At 38.2% G+C, this 26,220-nt stretch overlaps 1 long non-coding RNA gene across 1 annotated transcript in view; it reads right to left on the bottom strand.

The window, feature by feature from the left end:
* The window catches only part of LOC142361721 (uncharacterized), a 41,122-nt gene that overhangs the window by 6,119 nt on the left and 8,783 nt on the right, over positions 1-26,220 (bottom strand). Inside the window, exon 4 of the long non-coding RNA XR_012764344.1 lies at positions 4,026-4,106. This is a non-coding gene — a long non-coding RNA (uncharacterized LOC142361721). The remainder of the gene's footprint in view (positions 1-4,025; positions 4,107-26,220) is intronic.

The raw sequence follows: 26,220 nt of genomic DNA, 5'->3' as shown, positions 1-26,220 counted from the left end.
TGTTTCTGACCACCTGAAGTGATAACATTCCCTACATGTTACATTTGTTACATTTACAGTTATCAGTTATGCTTAATACTTTCGACATTCTCCCTTTCTGTTTCAAGCAGAGATCTCTTTTTCCAGCTGACAAGAGATGGGTATGGATAAAGACATACACACACACACAAATTTCCTTCTGAATAGAAACTAGAAATTACAGATGTAGAAAATAAATTCTTTTTTTAGCAAATCACTCATCACCAGGAGGCCCAGAATACCAAGTTTTGGTATTATAAAACAAATTTGTAAATTGATTCATCAAATTAAACATCACGCCTAGTTTGATTTTTTTGGCTCTGATAGATTTTGAACATGATGTTGAATATTGTTTTCTGAGGATTTTTGTCCCTGTTATAAATAAACCAACACAAGAACAAGAGTCCAGGACACGAAAGGTTATTCCCATCTCGCCTGCTCTCACCAGGAGCATTTTTTGATAAATTCATTTCCTTGAGCCAGCAAAACTTTGCCTCTTCCCATAAATTCTATTGGAAGTTATCTGTAATCATGGGTTATGTGTCCAGCCATCTCTGATCTCCTTTCAAATACTGAATCCCTCAATAAAACCGCACATGTTTAATGATGACACCAATGGTGATATCATTAATCAAAATTATTTTTCAAGGTGTGATAAAATCAAGGTTAAAGCACCGGAGACCTGTACTTTCACAGCTTACAGAAGTAACCAACATTTTTATAAGTCACACTAAACACATCATACAAAATAATACAGAAGACAGAATACTCATTAAATTCCTTCAAACTCTTGTATTGATTAGTAATCAGACTGTCAGGGATCCGACCTATTCGCTCTCCCATATAACATCCTTCTGACATTTACTGTAAGAAGGAGAAATGTGGCGGCTACTCCTCCAGTAGTACCTTGGTAGCAAAAGAGGAAAAGAAGTGCAGGAGCAAAGAAAGTCGGAAACTGGGAGGAGTGATAGACATCTCATCAGTGTAAGCTAGTACCTATTTTATGTAAAACAGGCAGGTACTGGCTTCTGTTTCTGGCTTTACTGCATAGAAGAGTACGGTAGCATTCATATTCATTGTGAATGACAGTTTAGGAAATATAAAGACATACAAAGCAATTGTTCTTCAGATAAAGGATTTTTTTCTCACACTGCATTTCTCAGTGTCATGACCAGAGGGATGCATCTGGCTCTGTGCAGCGTACAATACCGAACAGTTTAACCGTGCATTTTCTTCTCTGTCAGGTCAGATATTTTTGCCCCAGCAAAGATGAAGCATAAAGGAAAAGCAGTGGGATTTCAGTTAACAGAGCACCCTCTCAATTGCACTATTCACTTTAAACAAGCACACCAATTGATGCAAAAGAACTGGCTAAGACCAATGAGTCATGCACTCCTGGGTATGGCATGAAATTGTTCTGTCTGTATCAGAGACTGGAGTATTCTCTCTGTACTGTACATGTAAAAGGACATTAAACTGGGTCTATTGTACTGTGACATTTCTATTCTAGACAATTGCAAGTTAAATCAATGAACATTGTACCGTGCCTTTGAATGTCTAGAAATAGTTTGCTGCACAGTACCTTGTCCAACCCTTTGGCGTGAATATTAACTCAGGAGAGCTCTGTAATTCTGCATAAGCTAATTTAGACTGTGGTGTAAAAAAAAAAAAAAAAAAAAAAAAATCTCTGCTTCGGAAACAATGCCATCCATACACTACTCTTGCTCCAGCCTGGGAGTAATCTAGGAACCCTCTCTAAGTCCTAGCAGCAAACACAAAAACAGAGTAAAGCTCTTCCCAGTCCTTAACTGACACAGGGCCTAGAAGGAGGTCTGCAGAGGACAGCACCAACTTCTGACAGCAGAACTGGATTCAAAATCTGAGCGGAACAAGAATCTGGGGCTTCACCATCCATTCACCTCAGTAATAAAGCAGAAACAGGACAGCAGTGAATTCCTTATCCTCATCACTACTTAGGCCTTAATCAGAATGGAAAAATATAACAAAGACAACAAAATCATGTTTCTCTAGTAAAGCCAAAACACTGAAATTACAGACAATGTCAAGCCCAAGATACCTGCAAAACGTATAGTTTATGGTAGTCCTTAGATGAATGCATTTTGTGTCTGAATTTAAAAACACCATCTAAACACATATCTAAAACATAACCCATGACAGCGACAAGGTTGGAAATAGGCTGTAAAAAGGAGAAATAACTGACTAGTTAACTAACAATCATCATGTAGCTAACCTAGGATTAAACAGAACTGGCTCTTGTTTTCCTATTTAACATTTCTTTGCCTGTTTGATATCACAGGACTAACTACAGCTTTTAAAAGTCAAATAGAACTCATTTATTAATTTATTCTTAGCACTTTAAGAATCATTAATGATAATTTTCTAGTTTTATGTTGCCAGTGTTTAATAGACAGCTATTAGAAAATCTGTGCATAATTACACCACTAAAGTATTAACTGTTCTAATAGCAACAGATACTGGTGAGAAAGCTTCTTGACTCATCAGAATTTGTTCACATCTAGCAATTAACTATGAAAGTTGTTAGTGAAATAGATTCTTTTTCTTTTTTGAGTAAATGGAAGTAATGTTTTTGGAGGAACATATTTGCTTTTTGACAGTACAGACATTCTCACATAATCCCTAATGGTCGGTGTCCTCATTTTGGCTGGGATAATTTTCCTCCCAGTAGCTGCTGTGTTTTGGATTTAGTAGGAGAAGAATGTTGATAACAGCGATGTTTTTAGTTGTTGCCAAGAAATCCAGGACTTTTTTGTTTCCCATGTTCAGCTCATGAGCGGGTGTGCAGGAGGTGGGAGGGAACACAGCCAGACAGGCAGCCAAGCTGGCCAGTGGAAATATTCCATGCCATGGATGTCATGCTCAGTTTATGAATGAGGGCTGGCCATGGGGTAGGAACCTCTCCTCCAGGACTTTCAACAACAGAATGAAAAGACATCAGATCTTGCTGCCAGTCACTCATGCTATCAATCACCTACTTATCTGTATGATAATTGAGCAATTTCCTCTCTTCTCCCCAGAAATTGTAACAACCCCCAAATGTTATATTGTAAGATTCAAGCAACCACTGTCTCAAAGCTGTTTCTTGGTCTCAACAGAGTATGAAGAATATCACAAAACTACACTAGCACAGTTGGATTCCAAGTACTCCTGTTCATTAACTTTGCACAAATACGCAAGTGCTAATAATGGACAGTGAATCACTGTTTTGGCAGTTTCTAGTAACAGAAGACAGAGACATTCTACAAAGGGCTTCCAAGGTATTTACAGGAATAACATACACTTCCAATACATTACACTCAACAAGTTCCATTAGTGGTTAATTCAGAAAGAAACATCATTTGACACTGTGCATAAAAAACCCCATAAATTCTTTTTACCTGGAGTTTTGACCACATCCAAGTCACATCAGTCAGCGAAGAAAGACAAGAGTATGAGAAATGCTACAAGCTCAAACCAGAAAGTAAGCCTTGATTTACCCTTAAAGATACTTAAACAGAAATAACTGATGTAACGAGTGCAGAATGGGGAGCAGCTAACTGAAACCAGTTCTTCAGCAAGGGATCCTTGGCTAATGAAAATATTTGTATGAGTCCGTTACTGTGTGACCTTGCTTGAAAATTAAAGTAAAAAACAGATCTATATAGGTTTCTCTGGGCTTCCTTTCCTAAGGTCTTCTTAATGGCTTTGTGGGCTTATTGTCAATCAAAGTTAAAATAAATCAATCACAGAACAGGATACCATAATGTCATGGTAGTGGAAAGGCAGACATCATACAGCAAATGGGAAGCTGAATACTAAATTCACACGAAACAGCTCTTCTCCACTCAGTCAGAACAAAGCCACAACAAAACAGCTGTAGAATATCTTGAGAAAATACAGCAGATGACAACAGTAATGATCAGAGGTCTGGAAACCATGACTCAAGAAAAATGACTGAAAAAAATACGAAATTTAAGGAAGTGGCTGACCTTTTAACAGTCCTCAGCTGCATTTGATGGAGGAAGGTGAATGCATTTTTCTGCATCCACATAGCCAGTACAAAAAGTAATCTAAAACGAGAAAGACACAGATCAGATATTACAGAAAAAAAGCCCACAATTATTTATTACAGAATGTCATTAGCAAGGAAATACTGCCCTATAATTGTGGACTCTCCACTACTAAACATACTAAAAGAATCTGTCAGGAATCACATAGATATTACTGATCCCAGTTTAGAGGAAAGAAATGAACTTGGTAACATCTTGAGATCCTTTCCAGCCTTGCTTTTTCATGACTCTATTACAACAAAAACTAGAGAACAGAAACATTATTAGCACATTTACTGGAAAGCTGATACGAAAATCCTAAATAACCTTATTTTCCTTGTAGGCCGGCACACCTCATTTTACTGGGATTAGTACAGATCAATTACAAGTGCACAGACTGCCCCACTTGAAAACACACATGCTCTCTCTTTCCAAATGTGTGGATTCGTACAAGATGGCAATTTCTTTGTGTCTTTTCTCAAGATATATTTGCACGTGTGTGTCACTACGTATGGTGTCTTGATGCTATTATAAAAAAATGGAAAAACCAGCTACATAGTCAAAGAGCAATTCAAGAAGAGTGAGACTGTATTTTCACTGGTCTGATTAATTAATTAGATTTGACCACTGTAAATGTGGTAAAAAATAGTTTACGTTAAAACGAACCGAAATTAACTATGAGACTTCAAAGCACAAACCCGTTCTTCAGGTTTATTCAGGAATAGAAAGGAACTCCAGGGAACAGACACACTGCAATGATCAGTAAGCAACCAGGAAGGAGTAAGTCTAAGTCCGCCTGAGCATGGTCCATTTTACGCGGTTCTCAGAGCACAGACTATCTTTCTGTTGTGTACTTCTACTGTGCCCAGCACAATGAATTCCTAAGTGAAGAAATCAGTTAGTAAGTAAATGCAAATGCAATTAGGTAGAAAACTAATGTGCTACTGTTGGATGTCTTTATTCTACAGGCTGATAAACTGCAGTATGAATAATGTATTTTCTCTTAATATTTTTTGGTCAGAAAGGACAAAATTTCCTTTAGTGCTTATTTTCCCTCAGTTGAATGACAGAAAAATTCTGATAATATGCTGTCCAAGTATTTCATGTCTCATTTAGCATTTCTGTACTGCAGTCAAGAGTCGTCTTTACCTACTGTCACTAAAAAGTGACACTTCCGAACACTGGATTTTCTAAATCTAGAATAAAATGCCAAGATTACTTAAAATAGAATAGATTTTTACACCCTTGACTTTTGAATGATGGCAGTAACTTTGAACTGTAATTCTCCTATTCCTTGTAAAGGGTAGAAATGCACAAATATTAATGTCTGAATAATCAGTAGGATGGCAGTATTCACAATGCTTTATCTTTGCTTTCTATCCACATGTATAAATGTTAGCTTTTCACTCCACTATTCAAGCATCTTAACCATTTTTCATCAGAGGAACAAACCCGTAATTTCCACTGAAAAAATTATAGTAATTCAATGGGGAGAATCAATAGTTAAAAAGATAACCTATCTGTCAGCATCCCCATCTTCGACCGTTGTAAAGCTTAAAACAGCTTCAGGAAGTTGCCAGAAGTCTGTCCTTAGACCTCAACAATGTGTGAGCAAAGCACGTATAAAGATTGGCTAGCACAGCTATGAACATAGACACATTTATAACTTGCTGCAGCAAAGCAAAAATACCTAACAAAAGCCTCATGAGTATTCTAAAAGGCACTTCTGATGAAGTTGATCATCATCACTGAAAGTACCCTCTCCAGTAACAATGAAGAAAAAATTGCATTTGAGGGAGCAACTTACAGTATTACAACAAGAACAATATAATCTTCCCGTTTACCCACAAAGGGGAAAAAGTAGTGAGCTACACAGAATAATTGCAGATTTTCTATTCTTTGTGGCAAAATAGATGCCACTTTATAAGTTACAGTGACAGTTTTCAATTTTCTTTTTATACTAGACATGATCATTTATAATATGTGATCCATAGTTCAAGCACCTGTGATTTTATGTTACTCCTAGTTCAAATCATACCCAGCTGAAACACTTGAACATTTTTATGGTTACAAGCCTTGATAACAGTCTTTTGTGCAATGCAGGAAAATTCTGAGATTCACGTCCTCTAAAAATCCCTGCACATAGAAGTCTTTGCAGGAAAACAACAACAAATGGTTCACTGATGAAAACCACCTGTTGCCTGCACACCCTTATTGGCCTAGTACAATATTCCTGCCTCACTGAAACGCTCCACTAAAGTCACTGGCAGTTTGAATGCCTGCAGACTGGTGGCTTGAGCCTCCATTGCATTCTCAGTTTTACAGCCTTTTTAAAAATTTCTTTGTGCTAGACCCTCAGAGAGCCTTTCTCTACAGTTTGAAATGTTAACTTCCTCAATAAATGTTGGATGATATACATGTGCAGTACTTGACATAAACAGAAGAGCAGTGATTGTTAAAAATAATATCAAGACATGTTAGTTGAAAATAAATAGCTTAGTTATCATTTTAATGGATCTAATCCATTACTAGCTATGGTACAACTTCTATCCATAAATGCTTTCAATTAGCAGTCCACTGAAGAAAAAAAGAAAAGACAAAAAGAGATCTGCTGGTGTTCATCTTTGCATATAGTTAAACCGCCAAACTCTTTCCCAGTTAATGCCGACCATGTTGTCAAAAACGCCTTACCTGAGAGTGATGGCCAGAACCCCTGCAAAGTGTATTTTTGCTCTTCGTTTACCTGGTTTACTCAGGAAATTGTGATCAGCACATTATTGGTCTGGAGACAGGCTGAAGGCTAACACTACAAAGCCATGGGTAGCTCTTGCCTCTCACAGTGCTGTAAAATGTTAACATATCTTCGTTCGGACCATCTTGTTAAAATACTCGGAGATGGTGGCTTTAATCTATTACTAGCAAGCAAGTATTGAACATTATTTTGCTCTAACAGCCTATTTAAAGGCTGATTTAAAAATTCTTTCTGTTCATAATTTCTAAGGTATAAGAATACTAAAAATAGTTTTTAAAGCCCTGGTTACTTCAGAAACCAATCTGCCTTTTAACCCATGCCTGGGCATGTTTATACAATACGCCTAGAACCGTAAAAATGGGCTTAACCCCATCACTGTTTTCAGAAAACTATTGCCTGGTCACCAGATCTGCTGCCACTGAGCATACCCATCAGCTACAATAATCTTTAATGTCCTGCATCAGAAGCTGTGCCATACATGTATCTACTAACACGTCTACTACGCATAGATTAGAAATAAATTTAACTCAAGGAAACTTCAGTAGTCAGATATCTGGGGTGACAGCTGGCAGTCTGGCATCTCCAGATTTTTTTCTTTTTGTCCCTGAACGCTGCTGTATCTATAAAAGAGTATCTATATCTAAAAACAGGTGGTACCTCACCACTAAACATACAGAAGATTGTGTATTGACAACTGCTCCTAATCATAGAAAACTATGTGTTTTTCTCAGTAGGATTAATACATTTATCTTCATTATTTTCAAAGGCTGAAAGTTAGGTTCTTTTAAAAACAAAATCAGTTCTGCTGTCAAAATTGCAGTAAATGACCGTGTACAAGATGAGATCCAGGCAAACAGACTTACTGGTCTTGTAAGATAACCTAAAAGAACTGTACAAAATTGAGAAGCGGATATACTTCAAGGATATCAGTAATGGAATTCTAGCTCAAACTGCTGAATGCCTTTTAATCATCAACAACAAAGTTTATAATTTCTACTCCTTTTAATTTAATTCCAGGGTTTTTTTCCACATAGATTCACTTTAACGAGAAAAACCTGGATATGATGCACTGTATTTTTACTTTCCTGTAACTGTGTTTATGATGTCACAACTGATTTTCCTCTGAGAAGCTGTTTTTGGAGAAACAGATTTCCAGTGTTTTTTTGCGCAGCGTATTTTCTATATCTTTTAGCTCTGGTGGTTTTGCCAACAGACCTTATTCCTGGCTAGTACTCTACTTTTCTTATCTCTTAAGTTCTCACTAATATTCAAAAGCTTACACTGTGTGTTGATAAGCAGACAAAAACACAAGTAAATACGTTCCTTTAAAATATATAACATGAAATTTTTGATCTTCTAAGAAAAAGAACAGTTTATCAAATCTTTCTTATTGTAGACACCCTAGTGCAATGGTAAATTTTCCTTGGAATCTTCCTTGCAGCAGCTGTGGTTCATCTACACTGAGTGGCACAAATCAAACGCAGACAGCAGGAATGGAAAATTTCAGTCTTTAACAAACCGAGCATTGTTTGCATCACTAGCCTCATACTGAGGCAGAAACAGAAGTACAGCACTTCATACAGGCCTTTAAACACACCACACCTTCGTGCATTATTATTCCCTTTAAGCCAACCTGAGCCCACACAGGACTATCCAAATGCAGAGATGCTAAGATGAACGACCTCACCACACCTGCATCATTTTCACATTTGACTCTTCTTCACTGCATTCCTTGAAAACATTTCCTTCTCATTGATGCGTATCACCAAGGAGGCTTACTGAGCCCCTCCAAAATGCCCATCAGCGACCGACTAAATGTCCAGAACATGGAACAGAGACAGTCAGCAAATTTCATAGGTCTTAATTCAGGATTGAAATTTGTAGGGCCACCCAAGTCACGGTGCTAACTATGATTTTCTCATTTCCTCATTCTGAAAGTTAGTAAGGTCAACAGACACCGAGCAACGGTTGGCATGGGGTATTTTTTGAGGCAGTAACCCAACACCAAAGTGAACACAGTTACCATCTGGGTTTTCCTCTGTGTATCCAGAAGGTAGGGCAGCTCAGAAGCACCCTGACTGACTCTGCATAGTAAGAGACACACTTTCTGCAGATTTTCCTCCAGAGCTTTGTAGAAACATTCTCAGAGCAAGTATTAAATTCATTTCATTATTATATTCTGATACATTAGCAAGGGCAAGTATTTCACATTCCTGAAAGTCATCAGCAGTTAATCATTGCTCAGGTGACAACAATGAATTATCTCTGCTTCACTCAAACTACCAAGCAATAAACTGGCTGCAATGATCTCATCATCTTACCAGGGACTAAGTCCTAGGCAGGTGACCTACACCACCGCTGTTAGCAGCTAGGGCATCAGAACAGAGCAGATGCTGTTGCAGCTAAACTTTATTCAACACACAGCTCAGACTGTACCTAGCAGTCCCTTGGAGAGTTTATAAAAATGGAGTATCTAGCTGGACACTCATGCTTGCTGCTTTTTGGGAGGCTTTTTTTGCTTTGGTTTGTTTTGTGTTTGGGTTTTTTTAAGTTAAGTATGATTAATGAATAAGCAGGAAAAAAAATCTGGATTTAGCACCTGAATAATATCAGTAAAAAATTTTTTGTCACGTAGTTTCTTGTTTTCTTCTACTTTCAGTCTTATGTCTTATTCAAATATAGCTGAAAAAAATCTTTGGATCAAAATTCAGAGAGCATTTTTGAGTCTTTGGATTAATCTTGGGATTACTGTTGTAATCATTACATGCGATTTTCTTTTGTTTTGTTCTTTTGGAATAGCAAAGTAATATCTTCAAAGGAAACAGACTACTGTGGCTGAGGTGGATACTTAATGGCAGGCAAATCTGGTGACTATGCAACATTTTTCCAAACACAACAATGGTATGACGTCAGAATCTAAAAGGTATGGACAAATTACACATTTATTCTAAATAAAGTGTGATATCAGAGCATATTGTTTAAATGTCATTAAATGTTTCCATGGGCAATTTACTTAGCAAAATTAAGGCCAATCTTCAATGATTTAATGCTATTTAGAAACAAATTCAGATTCACTTTATCTTCTTCTACAGAATAATTTTACAGTAATCCACTATTTACAGCAGAGGTGCACGCACACACACAAAATTCCAATCAAAGAGGTGCCAGTACTATTACGTCGTAATAAAACAGCTGTTATTAAATGCAAAGTAGGAATTTGGAAGTAATACTTCAGTCTGAAGAGTGCTATACCCAAAACATTTCCTAAGAGGAACCCAAAAGACTGCAACATGAATGTTCCCTTTTGTTTCTAAAAAAGACAACAAGAATTTCTCCTTTTTCCATAGGAGAAATGGATTTCACATACAGTGATTCTAACTTATTTCTCTTAGTCACCATTTGTAGACTTAAAAACACAACAAAAGTCTCTGAATTTAAGCACATCTTTCCTCTCTTTATTTGGTACTATCTGGAGTAGCGCATGATCAGTGACAGAAAACACTATATATGACACAAAATTATGTAAGTGTGAAGAATGCTAAAGAGAACACTTCACTGTGAATTTTGCATATATTTCCTTTCAGATCTCACATACTGTGTTAGCAAACAAAGGTGACGGTGATCTGTAGGGATGACGCTTAACAAGCGAAAAGAAAGCAGAAACTGGGTTCCCAGCCTGTCACACAAAGGGTGCCATCAAGCTGCACTGAAGGTAAAGCAGAAAAAGTCACGCTCAGGGAAAAGAAATTCAAAAACAAAAAAGCGCCAACGTTTGTTGGTGGTAACCACGTGAAAAGGCACTATTATTTGTCAATAGCAAATAATAACAATTTGACACCAGGACTTCACGAGTGTTAGTTTGAGATGGACTAACTTCCAGCCCACTAACTTCGGGAGAAACGTGGGCAAAGCAAACAGAAATAAGAAATCCTATTAGTGCTGACTTTCAGCCCACGTCACTCCTCACGGAAGTTTTAAAAGGAATGACCAAAAGAGGTGTCTGCATGCAGCCAGAGATCCCATCAACGGCTCAATGTCCCACCGGCAGCACCTCCTCAGCGCGGCAGTTCGCTCGCCTCGCTTCGTGCGGCCGGGCCCAGCCAGCAGCAGAGGACCACGGGGCCGCTCCCGGCCGGGGCGGGGGCAGACCGGGAGAGCCAGGCCAGAGCCACGGGCCGGAATGAGGGCAGTGTGGCAGCACGGCGGAGGGCACGAGCAGCAGCTACGCCGACACCGGCAACGACGAGGGAGTACGCAGGGCACCCCTCACCACCCGGCGCGCTGCCTGCAGAGACCCCCGCCCCAAGCCCAGCATCACATCACCGGGTACCCCGTACCCCGCTTGTCCGGCCAGTTCGGGTCAGCCAGAGGGGCTGTGTCCCCTCCTGGCATCTGCTGAAAACAACCCTGTCCCGCCCGAGCCCGGGACTCTTGGGATCAGCCCACCACGTTGTACCTCTCCCTCTGCCTCTCCACACCCACACGAGTTCGGTGCCCCACAGAGCTCCATCTCAGCAAGAAGCTACCCATCCTCTGGACTTCTGACGACCCTTCAGTGAGGGTCTGGTCTTGTTTGTTGATCTGGAACGTACAAAAATTGCCATTGGGCTGAACTGAGGGCTCAACCAGAAGGTTTCCTGAGCCCTTTTTTCTGCAGTGAGCCATCAGAAGAAGGAAACTCTAATAAAAATTGATTTTTAATCTTAAAAGGTTTAAGGTTCTACAACACACAAATGTTATAAATACCTTCTGTGAATGTTTATCTTTTTCTTCAGTATTAAGCAAGTGGTTTAGTTTAATAGAATGATTGATTGATTAATTAAAGGCAAAGTTGTATCACAGCAGAACCTAACACCTGGGAGACTTTTCCTACTAAATCTACATTAGCTTTGTACTACCATCAGAACTTTTGACAGTACTCTCAGTTTAATGCTCAGATATATTATTCCTCAGAAGGAGGAAAGCACAATGATGTTTTTAAGGCCGGGAGCTATTGTCAATATTGTATACTATGCTGTTAAAAACAAATTAAACTAGAAATGACAACTATTTTTTTCTTCCCCTAAGGGACAAAAAGGAACTACGTTTAAAATAAAAACATAAAGCTATGAAATATGGTTGAATTATCTCAATTAAATATTATGCACATTTTTTCTTATCAGAATGTTTTCATAATTGAGATACAGATATAGCATTAGCATATCAGTCATTCTCCTGTATCGATCTAAGATGATTTCAGAGCATGTATGATTCACTGCTATACTCCATATAATTCAATGCAAAATTTCCAATGACATTATAATAATGTGACACTACATTAAAAAACGCCCTTAGCTGTATTTCTTTTGTAATCTATATTATTAAGATGCTGATACACGCAATTACTATTGTTTGACTCTTAAACAAACAATTGACATCATAGTGGCTCCTACTGATACTGGGGATTCATACTACTTTCAGCAGCTTGATATAATTCTACATTAATGTTCTTTTGTGTTTCTGCCAAGTTTCCATCTGCCCAGTAGTAAAATCTCTTCTTGACTTGCATGGACATTTATTTAAGAGGCTAGAATTTCACAGGTATTATAGGATCAATTATTGCTAAAAGGCTATTCCCGAGAATTTAAATGGCCTACAATAGCAAAGAAAAGGTTGCTTAGGCCAACATACAGAGAAAATCCAATAAAACTGTAATTGATCTTAAATGTTATGAAAGTTTTACTTTAAGGTCATCTTTCAACTTAGGCTTCTTTAGTGACACTGATCTCACAGCAGCTTTTGCTCTCATCTCAAACTTACTGTTCCTAATCTTCACCCTCACACAGCACTATCATCAGAAAAAAAACTATGTCGAATCTAACTATTTAGTCTTTACTACACTATTTAAATGATTGGGTTTATTTGGTTTATGTGGCAAGGTTTCAGTAGCAGGGGGGCTGCAGTGGTCTCCCCCACGGCAGACAAAGCCAGTTCCAGTCAGGTCCAAGATGGACCTGCTGCTGGCCAGAACTGAGCCCATCCCTGATGCTGGTTAAGAGCACCAAGCTAGTAGAAAGCTCAGTGAACAATGATTTTTTTTCTTGGGTTCATTTTCTGCCAGATGAGTACCCTGAATAGCTCACTGAGAAGTCAAGTGGGCATCCATGCTGGAGGCATGCAGACTGTGCAGATGTTGCAGCATCAGCCAGGCCAGGGCAGAGGCCAGGGGTTTGTTGATACCAGTCAGTTCAAGTTGAAAATATTGCGAAATCACATAAATGAAAGTAATGTTTGAAGCACCAAAAAGAAAGGAAAACAAACACTATGAACAATAGGATTACCAATCTGTATATAAAACAGAAATGTGCAAGTGTACTCTCCAGCATAAAATTCAAAATTATATCGGCACACTTGTGTGTTCTGCTCAGACTTTTCAAGAAGTCCCAGATCTATTTCGGACTACTGTGTAGCTGAAAAAAAAATCAAATAATAAGTAATTTTGTTATGTCACAGGGAATAAAAAACAAGTAAATCTGGATCTCAGAAGACTTTCTCAAGATTTTTGAACTTGATAATGGTGAGCTAATCGTCTTGTCTCCGGTATCTTTCATGAAACCGTTACTGCTTCGTTATGTCTTTGAGCCCGAAGTATCAGTATTGATGTCTTTTAAGCCTAAGCCTACTCCTTGACTTCAATTTAAGTCTTAGTTCAGTGAAGGGAACTTAAAGATCTGGTAAATTAACTTGTGAGGCAGTTTAAGTTATTTAGAATGTACTAAAATGAAATGAGGACCATGAACTTAAACAAATGTGTTTAAAAGTATCTGAATATTTATGAAAAAACAGGTTCATGTTAGTGTAGATGCCTGCCTCGGACATTGTCCTAGGTTTGTAACTCATGACTGAACTAACAGTACCAGCTTGATTTCTAATTCATTCTTTGTGTTCAAGTTTTATAGTTTTGCAAGAAATTTTTCAGTGTTCCTCAGAGAAGCGATGTCTGCTGGCTTACCGAGTCCCCCATCACCTCATTTCACAGATAAAGACCCTAAGGATTGGGCACCGTGGTTGCCAGGAACTTCAAAAGCAGCTGTTTAGATCTTTCAGACTCTTAATCCATCCCTTGAGACACTCGAAATAGCAAACACTGGTCGACGGTAGCTTGTGTGAAGCAGAGCTTGCTACAGCAAGCAGAAACATCACAGTTGCATCATATATAATCAGAGGACAGTATCTGCTATAGAACTGTTTATGAGGTATCTGAAAAACACTTTGGGAGTAATGGAACAACAGCTGTTATTTCCTAAATGTAATTAAAAATGGTACTTAGCCAAAACCAAAGAAAAGAGACACCAAGTCTTTCTTGAAAAATATTGGTATCCTTGCACACACGTTTAACACAACTTTCATTCTTTGCAGGATATTTAATGTTTCTATAATGAAATTTTTTCTATATGTGCTGCATAAATGACAGAAGTTACCTCAAGACAAAGGACAACACCTTTTTATTCTCTGCCAGAGAAAGGAAAATAAAGACCTTTTTTCCCCCTGTGGGGTTTTTTTTTAATCTTTTAGTCTTCTTTTAGAACAGGAGTTGTATTCAACACATTCCTCTTACATAAACAGAGAAAAAAATACACACAATGAAATGTTAGGCAAAAGTGTTATGTTTTCTTCAATGCAGAAGAAATGGCCTGAATTCTGCTCAGATTTAATGTGCGTTCCATGGGTAGGAATAATCATTGATACTGTCCTCCAATAAAACGTTGCTTGAACTGTTCAGAATGTTTTCAGCAACAACAACAAGTATCAAACTGACTTCTAACAATAAAATAAACCAAAGCATTCTCCAGAGTCACACGATCCCATTCCATGCAATGACAATGGGATAATGCCATAGAGGTTCTGTTGTTGTGTACGACTCTACAAACGCCCCGAGAAAAATCTACTGTTTGCACTCTGGCCTAGGAAACTAAGAAAGTACACGGTGAGTTCATGCTACTCTTGTAAAAGACTGAAGAGAATATTCTGTGTTCCCTTTTTACAAAATACCTGGGAACTCTACACCAGTGCAACTGGGACCACTGCTATAGAGACAACTTCAACCTTTTTGCTAGCTACCAGAGTGTCTGACCTGAGGCCAGTAATCTTTTAGAATCCAGCACAAATGTCATTTATGACATGGCATAAACCCCATCAACCATCCATTCAGAAACAAACAAACAGAAAAAACCCCTGACAATCAAAGACTTCCCTGTGCAACGATGAGTTTCAGTGTAAAACATTAATATATAACTGTATATACAAATATATATAAAATAACATCAATTGACTTTTCAAATGTGTCTCAACAGCAGCCCAGCAATACAGACATAATTTACATAACAGCTTGAATGTATCAAGAAAACAAATTCAAGTACCACATAAGCAATTAAAATTACTGTATTCTTCTCTGAGGCGTAAAGCAAGACCACCCACTAAAGTAATCCAACTCATACTAGTTCAACTGCAAAGGGACACCCCTAATTCACTTCGCAACATGAAACAGAATTTTTCAAAACTTGTGTTTGTGGTGTCTCTCTACCCGTCTGCCACCAAACCAATCTCAAGCCCAGCAAAGCAGCAATCGCATATGGTGGGTACCATGGACTAATCTCCCTTTGTCCACAACTTCTCTAGTTCTCTTCCCTTTCGTGGAAGTATGGGGACAGGGATCTAGGAATAGGAAAACAGAGTTTCTAGTAGTATGTATTTCAAGCTATTTCCAATTTGATTAGAAGCAGAAATATGAGAAAATCTACATACAGATCCTCGTGCAACTTTTCCTCTTTTTTCCTCGCTGAGGTTACCATTTAGAGAAAGCATTGGAATTAACAACTGGTTGTAAAACTGCAAGGATCAGATGCAGCAAACTATTCAGGACCATAGATTGGAGTGCTGATGGCATCTAGTAAGGTCCCAATAATTCTAACATCTTCTAAACAGCTTCTTACTGTTTTAGCTATTATTTTGTAGTTTCAATAAAAAAAGACAATTGTTTACTATTGTACTAATTCATCCAAAGACTAAAAAATACTCTCTGAATTTTGTTCAAATCTTTATCAGCTAGGAATAAAAGAGTACTAAACACATTTTAAGCACCACTTCAGTTTGCACAGCCAGATATTGGCACAGCTCCAGACACTTGCTGTAGGGATTTGTAATAAAGATGGATTATCACCTCCTCATATTCCCTATGTCTTTCAGAGTACCGTTAATACAAACAGACGCATCTAGGCATTGCAGTGAATTAAGTGGTATTTTTTTAATTGCAAATCCCATAAATTAGAATGACTGTAGAACTGGTCATTGAAAGGAATGAAACCACAGTCAAAAAAGAAATTAAAACTGTGCAATACAGCCACTGGATTTAAGAAGTTAATTTCATTCAATAAAAGCATTAGATCTGGTCTAAAACCACTGTGATTTGTGAGTCAGCTGGAATTTTATGGGTTTCTTACTTTAATTCAGCTATATTATAACCAAATTATTTTTCAAATGGCAAAAACTCATTCGTCATGTTTATAAATGATAGAGAATATTCCAACTCACATTTCTGTTTTTCTTCAAATTTTGGATGAAATCTGTGAAAATACAACAGTCTGACAAGTCAGAGGATATCATGTAAGTCATAATATATCCTGCATGCTCACAATAAAAAGTATCTTCTTCATAAACTGAAGAACTTGTTTACTCTCATATTAAGGTAATTATTTCATTTAACTTCAATTGCTTTAGGAAAAGCTCATAAAAACCATGAGGTGTACCAAAGATATGACAGGCCAAAGAACTGTGCATTTCCTAACAAAAACCAGAACCTAACAGCAAGTACCTCAGGCCACCAAGGAGTCCTTCCAGCTACTGTCCGTGGGTCTGCCTTCAGCTGGGAGTGTTACACAGCAAGCTCCTTCCTAATTCAGGGACCAAGGCCTCTGAGTTTAGTCTTCTTTAGTTTAATATTTTCTCTACGGGCATATGACAGGTCATCTGCTTGGTTTCCTGATCGTTCTGGTTGACTGTCTTTTTTGGAGTGCTTTGCTGCAACTCTCTGGCTCATGTGTCCATGTCTTCTCCCACCATCCCAGCAAAACGTGGCCAGAGTGCAAACACAGGGACCAGGATTTCAGAAACCAGCACACAGAACTTCTGTCTTAAAAGATATAAGCAGTTATAATCACTGTAACTTTCCTAACAGATCTTAAGTTATTAGTAAGATACTAAAAAGCACTTTTGGAGGCCTACACAAAACAGACTCTAAGATAGTTCAGTATTAAATATTTGCTACATTGTGCATGTGGCTAGGCACACTGACCTAACAGCATACCATCTACACAAGGGATACGAAAAGGAAGATGTTAGGTTGTCTGTATCCTTTATTTCCTAATACAGGACTCAAAGACAATGCAACCCAAAGGCAACGCAAACTATAGAAGAGGATAAGGCTCACCACAACAATATATAGCAAAGCTCTGCCTCCCACCAGCACTGTCCTGCTACTTTACTTGGAGAACAAACAATGCAAAATATACAGCAGGAAGAAAGGAATAAAGAGAAAAACCAATCAGCTGGACGCATTAAAAAAATCTTTGTTAAACTAATGATTTATCTGTGGTGCTATCCACTACCTGTAGTGAAGCTAGGTCCCTGCTATTTTAATCGCGATGTATTTTTTGTACTTTTTTCACAGTTATCCTTTATATGAAAAACAGATGTTACTATACTCTCAGTGTTCACCTTGCTATGATAATACTGCATATACAAGGTTGTGATCTCTCAAAACCTTTACTTAAGTGTTGCTACAACTTTCTGTAATCATGAGCTGCAGATCCTCACAGGCAAAGAGATCAATAAAAAAACCCACCACAGTTTGTATCCTTTAATGGCCTTCACCCATTTCATGGCTATTTGTGCTACAGAAAGAAAAGGGGTCATATTAGCTTCAGTAATAGCGGCATGAAATTCAGAAATAACTGAACTTAGATTTTGACTTAGTTTCAGCAAATAACAGTACTGCTGCTGGGTGAAATTAGATAAACTGTTTCAGCCTAAAACAGTGGGTATTTTTGTGTAGGATTTTTTGGTTGAGTTGCCAATTTCAGATAACAGAGGCTTGGTAATGAAAATGCTGAAATAACAGCCCAAATGGCACCACTGCAATAAACTGCAGCATAAAATTTCAAATGCTCTTAGAGCTTATAAGCTTGGCTTAAATTGAGCAAAGACTTACTTAAGTATCATCTTTCTATTTGTCTGAATTTACAAACAGAAATGTAAGACAATATGAAAAAATGATTGTGAGGTACTGAGTCCTCTTTCTTTACTTTCAAAACAGATTGTGAAATGGAGCTCATACTTAAAAAAATCTCCATGCAATAATGGAGTAATAGAGCCACCCATAAAGTAATACATTACCAGAATCAGTTCTTTTAATGTGTTTGATTTTTTTCTCTCCCCCAAGTCTCCCACATAATGAGATCCAGCAGAGTGAACGCGCTAAGAATCCTGGTATGTCCAGCACGAGGACTAACATCTTATCCCACAGAGAATCCCTCTGTCCCTTACACCAAACAGCTGTGGCATAAGCACAGCTGTAACAACGCACACCTACTCCGAACCTACCTAACTGATCTCAGAAAGGACATACTGGAAGCTGCCATCCTACTCGGTCTTGAGTAGGATACAACACTTTCGTAGGTGTTAGATTAAAAATACACCCAGTTAATAGTTAGTCTAAATTCCTGAGGAAGTAAAGATATTCTTCTAATAATGGAATTATTCCAGCAAATAAATTTTCTTTGTTTATTGATTTTTTTATTATTATGGAGGGTTTAATTTTACTTTCCTTCTCTGAATTTCACACTCCAGTAATTTAAAATTTGACCCACTTTACCATTTTATCTCTCTTTTCTTAGCAACATCCGTGATATGCAAATAAATTGTAATTAATGTATGATACCCTAAAGGCAGTCCAGGAATGCAAGGATTCAAAGATGCTGGCTAGACTATTGTATCCCAATTTTTATCTGTTACAGAAGAATCAGGATGAATGGCCATGCTTTTTTCCTCATTTAGGTTCAGCTGTACAGATCTGTATTTTCTAGTTTCTGGAGGAAGTTAATAGATTTATATAAGAAGTAAAAAACCTGAAAATTCAGATCTAAAGCAATCTACTTCCCCACCCAAGACAACTCTTGTTGTGCTACTCTGTCATATCCAGATGGTATTAAGACTATAATAAAAGACATAATTTCATACACTTTAAATCGTTACTTCTGTTCTTTCATGTTAGACATGTCTTCTTACATTTACAGTTATGCGTTAGAATAGGAGTGCATTGGCTAATCTAATACCAGAACTACAGCTCTTTCAGTTTTTTTAGATATCTTTGCCTACCTTCTTTTCTTCAAAAAAAAACAAACAAAACTGAGACACAATTTTTTTTCTTTTTTTCAAAGACATGTCTCTACTTTACATCCTGGATGTGAGAAACAAAGCCATCAACTCTGGAAAATGCTCTCATTCAGATTGTAAAGAGGACTTCAGGGACTTCTGCAACCAAAATGAAAGCTGTAATAACTGAGTTCCTGAATAAATTTATCTGACAAATCCTTGTTCTAAGCTATGATATTTCAGACTCGCCTGCATCATGATCTAGATTTCCTCATGCTTTGTGTTGTGATACTTTATACTACCACAAAACCTTATTTGGTCATCAAAAAATTATTCTTAAGTAAATCCCATGCACTGTCTCTTAGTTTGCGAAGTAAACAAACCATCATTGTTAGCACATCACACTAGATGTGCTAGAGTTAACATAAAACTTCACATCATTGTTTTAATATAATTCCTGCTAATGACAATAAGACAGAGAGACAGAGAGACAAAGCAAGAGATGGACAGAAAAATGGAGGAAGAAAATGCTAGTTGATTGTTATGTTAGATAAACAGCCATTTGTGGTGTGACATTGCAGCTCTATTGTACAGACAAAACCTGAACCTAAATGGGGTTTGTGCAAAAGGGAAAGGAAAAGGAGGGTGAGTAACTGTATACGCCAGAAACGTGCACCCCACCTGCCAGCACTACAGAGGGCAGCAGGGGAGGGAAAGGGTTACCCCTTAGCTCTACCATTAAATCTACTGTGCTACAGAAAGACAGCTACATATCGTTATTTAAACTTTCTGATGCTGCTTCTGTTACGGTTAGGTTACTGGTGGGAGTGTGTGTGTACTGCAACAGCCTGTTTGGGTTTAACCGATATTCCTGGACCTCAGTGAGAAAGTTTCCCTCTGCTCTTGGTCTCCAAAAGCAGCACAGACTCCCTACAACACAGAAATGCCTACGAAGACACACTGACCAACCTTACAAGAACGTGTACAACCGTACGCTTAGCCAGTGCAGTCTCTCTTCAGAGATAAACAACCTTGTTAGCAATCAGCAGACCCCGAGGATTTAGTGAAGCTGGGATACAGCTATAACAGCTGCTCGTCTTTAGGGATAAATTCATCCCATCGTTAAATTGTTCACGAAACAGACTGAACAAGTAACAGCTCTAGTGACAGACCAGTAAGCCAGCTGAGCTCTGCAGAAAGAGAGAAACGGCTAAAAGCAGACAAGAACAGATCAAAATTTCTGATGGAGACACGTGTGCAGATACATGTGTGGAGGAGAGTACTGCTTCTGCCTTTTGTAGTATACTTATGCAAGGACACAAAGGTAAGGCAGTTTGAAAAGATAAACTAACACAGCGGATAAGGGAGCAGGGAAACAAAAGCAACACAGAGAAAGCTTTTAATGGAAAAGACAGTTCCTGAGCGGCTCTAAGGGTACTTAAGACTATGAAAAAATACATTACAGAATCACAGAATGGTAGGGGTTGGAAGGGACCTCTGTGGGTCATCTAGTCCAACCCTCCTGCCAAAGCAGTGTCACCTCTCTCCTGCTTTTTAATCCATCTTTGATAAAACAACAAATTACTATCCTCATGCGTATACTTTACCCTAGCATATCCTGATAGCCATTTCCAGGTCGTGTATCTTAATTTTTTGCCCATATTCTAGAAGAAAATTTTATGAAGGATTTGCAGGTATTAATGTAACACTAGGGTATTTCTGCACAGAACCTGACATTTATACACAAGAAGTTTCTCTCCAATGTAAATTGAGAAGTAAGAGTTTAAAGAAAAATGTCCAATATTCCCAATGTCACTATAACTACAAGCTGCTGTAGCACATCAGGTAACGTCAGGCTGAGAAAAACCATCACATGTGCTCTGCTCTTCTTCTGTGAGTATTGGGGAACCGCACCCATCTCCAGGGAGGACTTTGCCTCTGCTTGTCTGGAGCAGCCCATTCTGCAACAAGGGCTAAATGGCCTGAGTAAGGTCCTTCAACTACTGTGTGAGAGCCAGGAATTGGCATGCTATTTATTTGTTTCCATTCCCATTATTTGTTAATAATCAGCTGTGAATTTCTGTGTTTGACTAACTTGTCTCTGTAATAACACTCGGTTGGAATTTTTGCAGTTGAGATATACAAAAGGATATCTGCTCATAGATCTGGTGCGGTATGTTTTATACACCTGATTTTCTTTTCCAAAATCATAATGAAGAATCATAATACTGTGAACTCGTTATCTGCAGGGAAAGAAGGAATAACTGGATCAGGTCAATTAAAGCATTAAATTTGTCAAGTCACTCAAAACATTACATCTGTACAAGTACAGAAACTCCTAACTACTTATCCTTTCATTTGCTGTAAGATACAGTTAATACGTTCCTCCATGAGTAAACTTTTTTCTAGGTCTAATGAATTGTTTTAGCTTAGTGGTACCTGGACACTTCTAGATACTACTTTTGTACTTTCAAAGCGCTGTATAAGCATTAACTATGTCCTGTTAGCAGAATCAGCGTGGCAAGCTTGCACTGAGCTGCTTATCAGATAGTAGTATAAGATGCCGTTTTACAGAACTCACCAAGAGAGATATTTTGCCTCAGCATCTTGCAAAGTAAAAGGATAAGAACGAAGCCTGACAGCAAGTACAACCTTTGCAACATGGCAGATTTGACCGTCAACAGCTTTCAAAACAGAAAGATATTCTCATCAACTTAAACAGAAAGGAAAAAAAATGCAATGAATTGGCATATTGAATAATAACCCCATTAGCCACACAGAGGTGCAAAACTGTCAATCCAGTGAGAGTTACAAGTGACAGCAACTTCTAATCCGGCATTTGCCAGGCTATGGTTGTACATATCTATATTGTCCCTATCTTTTGGTTTTTTACCAGCTTCTTAAATGATGTCATTATTCCAGACTGTATCCCTAAAAGAAAGTAAAGAATATATTTACAAATTGTTTCCAAAAGGGAACTCTGTAGCACACGGGGCACAGTAGACAAGAAAGCAGATAAACCTACAGCTCATCGCTGCAAGGTCTGAGCAACTTGCAATCTCTGCTCTCTTTTGCCAGGTTCCGCTCAGCCAGTGTTTATTGCTATTATTTTACAGCTATTGAAGGAGTATGGGGGCAAAGGAGAAATGTTATATTATACACACAAACTGAAGGTAATTTTTTTGCCAATGGCTCTTGAATAACACAGTATATACCCATTAATCCCATTCTCATTTTATCTTAACTGCTAACTGCTTAACTAAGATTGATCCCTCTCAGGTGAAGATAATGTTCTTGGGATTTCAAGTAACAAAACCCCCACATTACAGTAAATTAAATTTGTACAACTTGAAATTAATGGATTATTTTATTACACTAAGCACAGCATCTATTTAGTCCAGTTTCTGAAACATATTATTATATAGTTGCTGGTAGTATCCACTGCAGGAATATTCTCACAGGAGGTACATTACCAGAACTTCTCTTCCTTGTTGTGCAGTGAGTGAAGTAGAAGCTGCAGCTGGCCAGCTGAACAGCCCTTCAGATGAAGAGAGCTCTGAATTGTTACACAAATTTTAATCAGCTTCTTTACTACTAATTTCTGATCATACATGCAGACAAAGGAGCATAATCTGGAGAACGCAGGAGATTTTTAGGTCATTGAAGCTCCTTTTTGTTCTGCAACCCTTCTTGAATGGCACAAAGATGGTCCTATTTTGAACAAAACGTACTCCATCAGCAGCCAGATGCTTCAGGACAAGAGGTCTTTGAATTAGATGGTCTCTTTTTTGCCAGGGCCCTGAAAGCACCCTCCTGCCAGATGTGTAACAGGCTTAGCAACTCACCTCCCTGTGCTCTAGGATCTGTGTTGATACTGAGAGCATAGCATATATTGGTACCTAGTTTTGCAAACTATCACAAAAAAAATTACTTTACAATGTTGAATCATAGTACATTTTTATGCTTTCTTCCTTCCCTGTTTTTCAGCCAGACTGGCTGACCAACATTTCAGTAAGGACTTAAGGTTATTTTACCTAAGACTGTAATTATAAATCCACTACAAATTCTGAATTTTCAGACAAAGAAAATACACAAGCTCAAAAGCAATGCAAGCAAAAATGGAGATAAGTCTATGCACAGAGCTGACCAAAGCAATGCAACGACATTACGGTTACTTCTATCACACTGGGTAAAACTGGCAAGGAATGAATGAGACTCAGCTGCCATGAATATTGCCTGAAATAGCGAGGAGTGACTTGAAGTAAGGTGGATCCAGATTTCCTGTGATGAGGACAGTGATTGCAGCACAGAGGATGATCAGCGTATTGTACAGCTGTGCCTGGATCAGATGAGGCAGATCTGAGGTAACAGGAATGGGGTGAAGTATCATTCTGCCAAACTGCACACTTCAGGACCAGCGGAAAGGATTTCTGACACAAGCTCATCAGAGAAAAGAGGGATTTATGCTTTAGCCCATTAAGCAGAATTAAGAATCCCACTACCATTAACGGCCATATCAAAGGAGGTATGACCCTAATAAACAGCTGGTGTGTAATTTCTGGTAGGAATACAGAAACAATGATCTGCCGTACAAGGGAAAATTTAATAATCTTTAATACTGATTCTAGTTTTGTCACTAATTTTCAAGGAACAGAACTTCAAGGTGAACATGAACACAAATCACTAATACAGATGAGTTAATTAATAAGCCTTTCCTAGCAGAAATGTGTGATTGGGAGCAAAGATTACCCTATAAATTCATCAAAGGATAAATATCATAGATGAAGACTATATATAAGCACAATACTGGCCCAAGTAAACACGCATATTAATTGGTTTTGAATAATTTAGGCTGGAGCTTGTTAAAAAGATTTTTATCAGCTTGAGGAGGCTTTTAAACAATCTTCCAAGGTATAATACATTTTGGAAGTATACAGAGAGTTTTATTCATTTGAGGGAGGTCGGTAGGATACGATATGGTGACCCAGTCAGTGACTGGGAAGGCATATCCACTCCTATGCTTTTAAGAAATTAGAATAGAGAAGCTTGATTATATCCAATGCTATATTTGGTTTTGCAGATTTCATCATGTGAAAGTCATCAACCAGGTGCACCAAAATCCTAATGTTTTTTTCAAATAACCTTATTTTTGAATTCTACATATGTTGGATGATTTCTGACGTTTTTCTGAGCTATAATTTTATTTAGGTCATGCTTTCAAAGTTTTTTTATTTGTTTCTGTCAGATCTTAGAGGGATGAAAATCCTGTGGTATTACACGAAGAACACAAAAAAGATTACACAAAAACTTGTCAGAAGTCATATTCACAAGCCTATATAACTCTAGGGTTAATTTTCATAATAAATAGCAATATTCTGTAAATATGTGTTGTGGTTTAGCCCCAGCCAACAACAAAGAACCATGCAGTTGCTCACCCACTCCTCCCGCCCTGGTAGGATGGGGAGAACTGGAAGAAAAAACAAAACTCATGGGCTGGGATGAAGACAGTTTAACAGAACAGCAAAGGAAGAGAAAAATAACAACAGTAATACTGCAAAAAAAAATACACAGAATGCTTGCTACCCGACAGAGTTTTCTCAGCACCCGATACCCAGCTTGCTCCTGAACAGCGATCACCCTCCCCTGGCCAGCTCTCCCACTACATGCTGAGCATGACGTCACATGCTATAAAATCACCCATTTCTTTGGCTGGTTTGGGTCAGCCGTCCCAGCTGTGTCCCCTCCCAGTTTGTTGTGCAAATTAACCTTACCCCAGCTGAACTCGGGCCAGTAAGCAGGCAGAATTACCACTGTTTGTATTAAAACAAGTATAAGCAACATAGTGGTTCTTCACATTATTTTTAACTGACAGTTTTTGAAACATTTCTTTTAATATTAGTATACAGAAGCTTTAAAAACTTTTTTCCAATATTAAATGTTTTATTTCCAAAAGGTAATGTTTTCCTCACACACTTCTGTATTACTCATTCATTATATGTATTTTTTCTTGCATAAGTTGCGTGACTTCATAAAAAATACAGAAACCAATGAATGGCCACACTCCTATATTTATCTAAAAGTGCAAAACTGTTGTAACTACTTCCTGACCAGCAGCCTTTTTACATGCTACTGATCCTTTTCGTCCTTCCTCCTTTCCATTTTCTCCCACTTGTTCCCCCTGCATCAAATTTGATTCATTCTTTCTCTGCCTTTGGCTCGTCTGCTAAACATCCCATAATAAGTTTTGTTTATACCCACCATCCCTTAAAACATCCCATAAGAAGTTTTACACACTCCCACCCAACATCCCGTGACAAGTTCTCTTTTCCATGTTTTTCTCCTTCTTACCTGCTGCAAAGCTTTGTCTGAGAGGTCCCTTCCAGCCCAGACCCGAGGGAGCTCAGACCTTCAACCCTACCACCATCGTTCTCCTGTTAGTTGGAGTTTGCACATCTAAACGCCATTTTTCCCATGTTTCTTGTCTTTCTTTTTATCCTGAACAGCCGCTAACCAGAGGCCCTCACAAATCAGATGTCCTTGCATTCCAAGTATCAGCATGTCCTTTACATTCCACATATTTTTTACCTTCCTCACATCCCACATAGCCTTAAAAAGGTGATATATACAAAAAACGGGAAAAAAAAAGTAAAGTCCTGGACACTTTCTTGTAACACTGTGGGTTTCAAGTAGGGCCCAGGCAACTGACCTCCTCGGGAAATCTCCTGCATCGTGTCACCAATAACACCGACATCCTCTTTTACTAAGAGGCTGCCCAGTGACCTTTTTAGAATGTACTTGTTTTCATTAAGTGTAATTTCTGTGAGACTCGAAATGAATCCTGAATTAGGCTGGCTAATTCTGCAAATCTTTTTTTGTAAACCTAACCACTCATTTAAGAAGAGTTGCAATTAGGAGCACTTAAGAGCTTTCATGATTAGGGATGCTGTTTGAAAATTCAGTGTAAGCTTATTATGT

This window comes from Opisthocomus hoazin, chromosome 6, assembly GCF_030867145.1.
Source record: "Opisthocomus hoazin isolate bOpiHoa1 chromosome 6, bOpiHoa1.hap1, whole genome shotgun sequence".
In the NCBI taxonomy this organism is placed as follows: Eukaryota; Metazoa; Chordata; class Aves; order Opisthocomiformes; family Opisthocomidae; genus Opisthocomus; species Opisthocomus hoazin.
The sequence above is the reverse complement of the archived record's forward strand: the minus strand, read 5'-3'. Positions and strand labels throughout refer to the sequence as shown.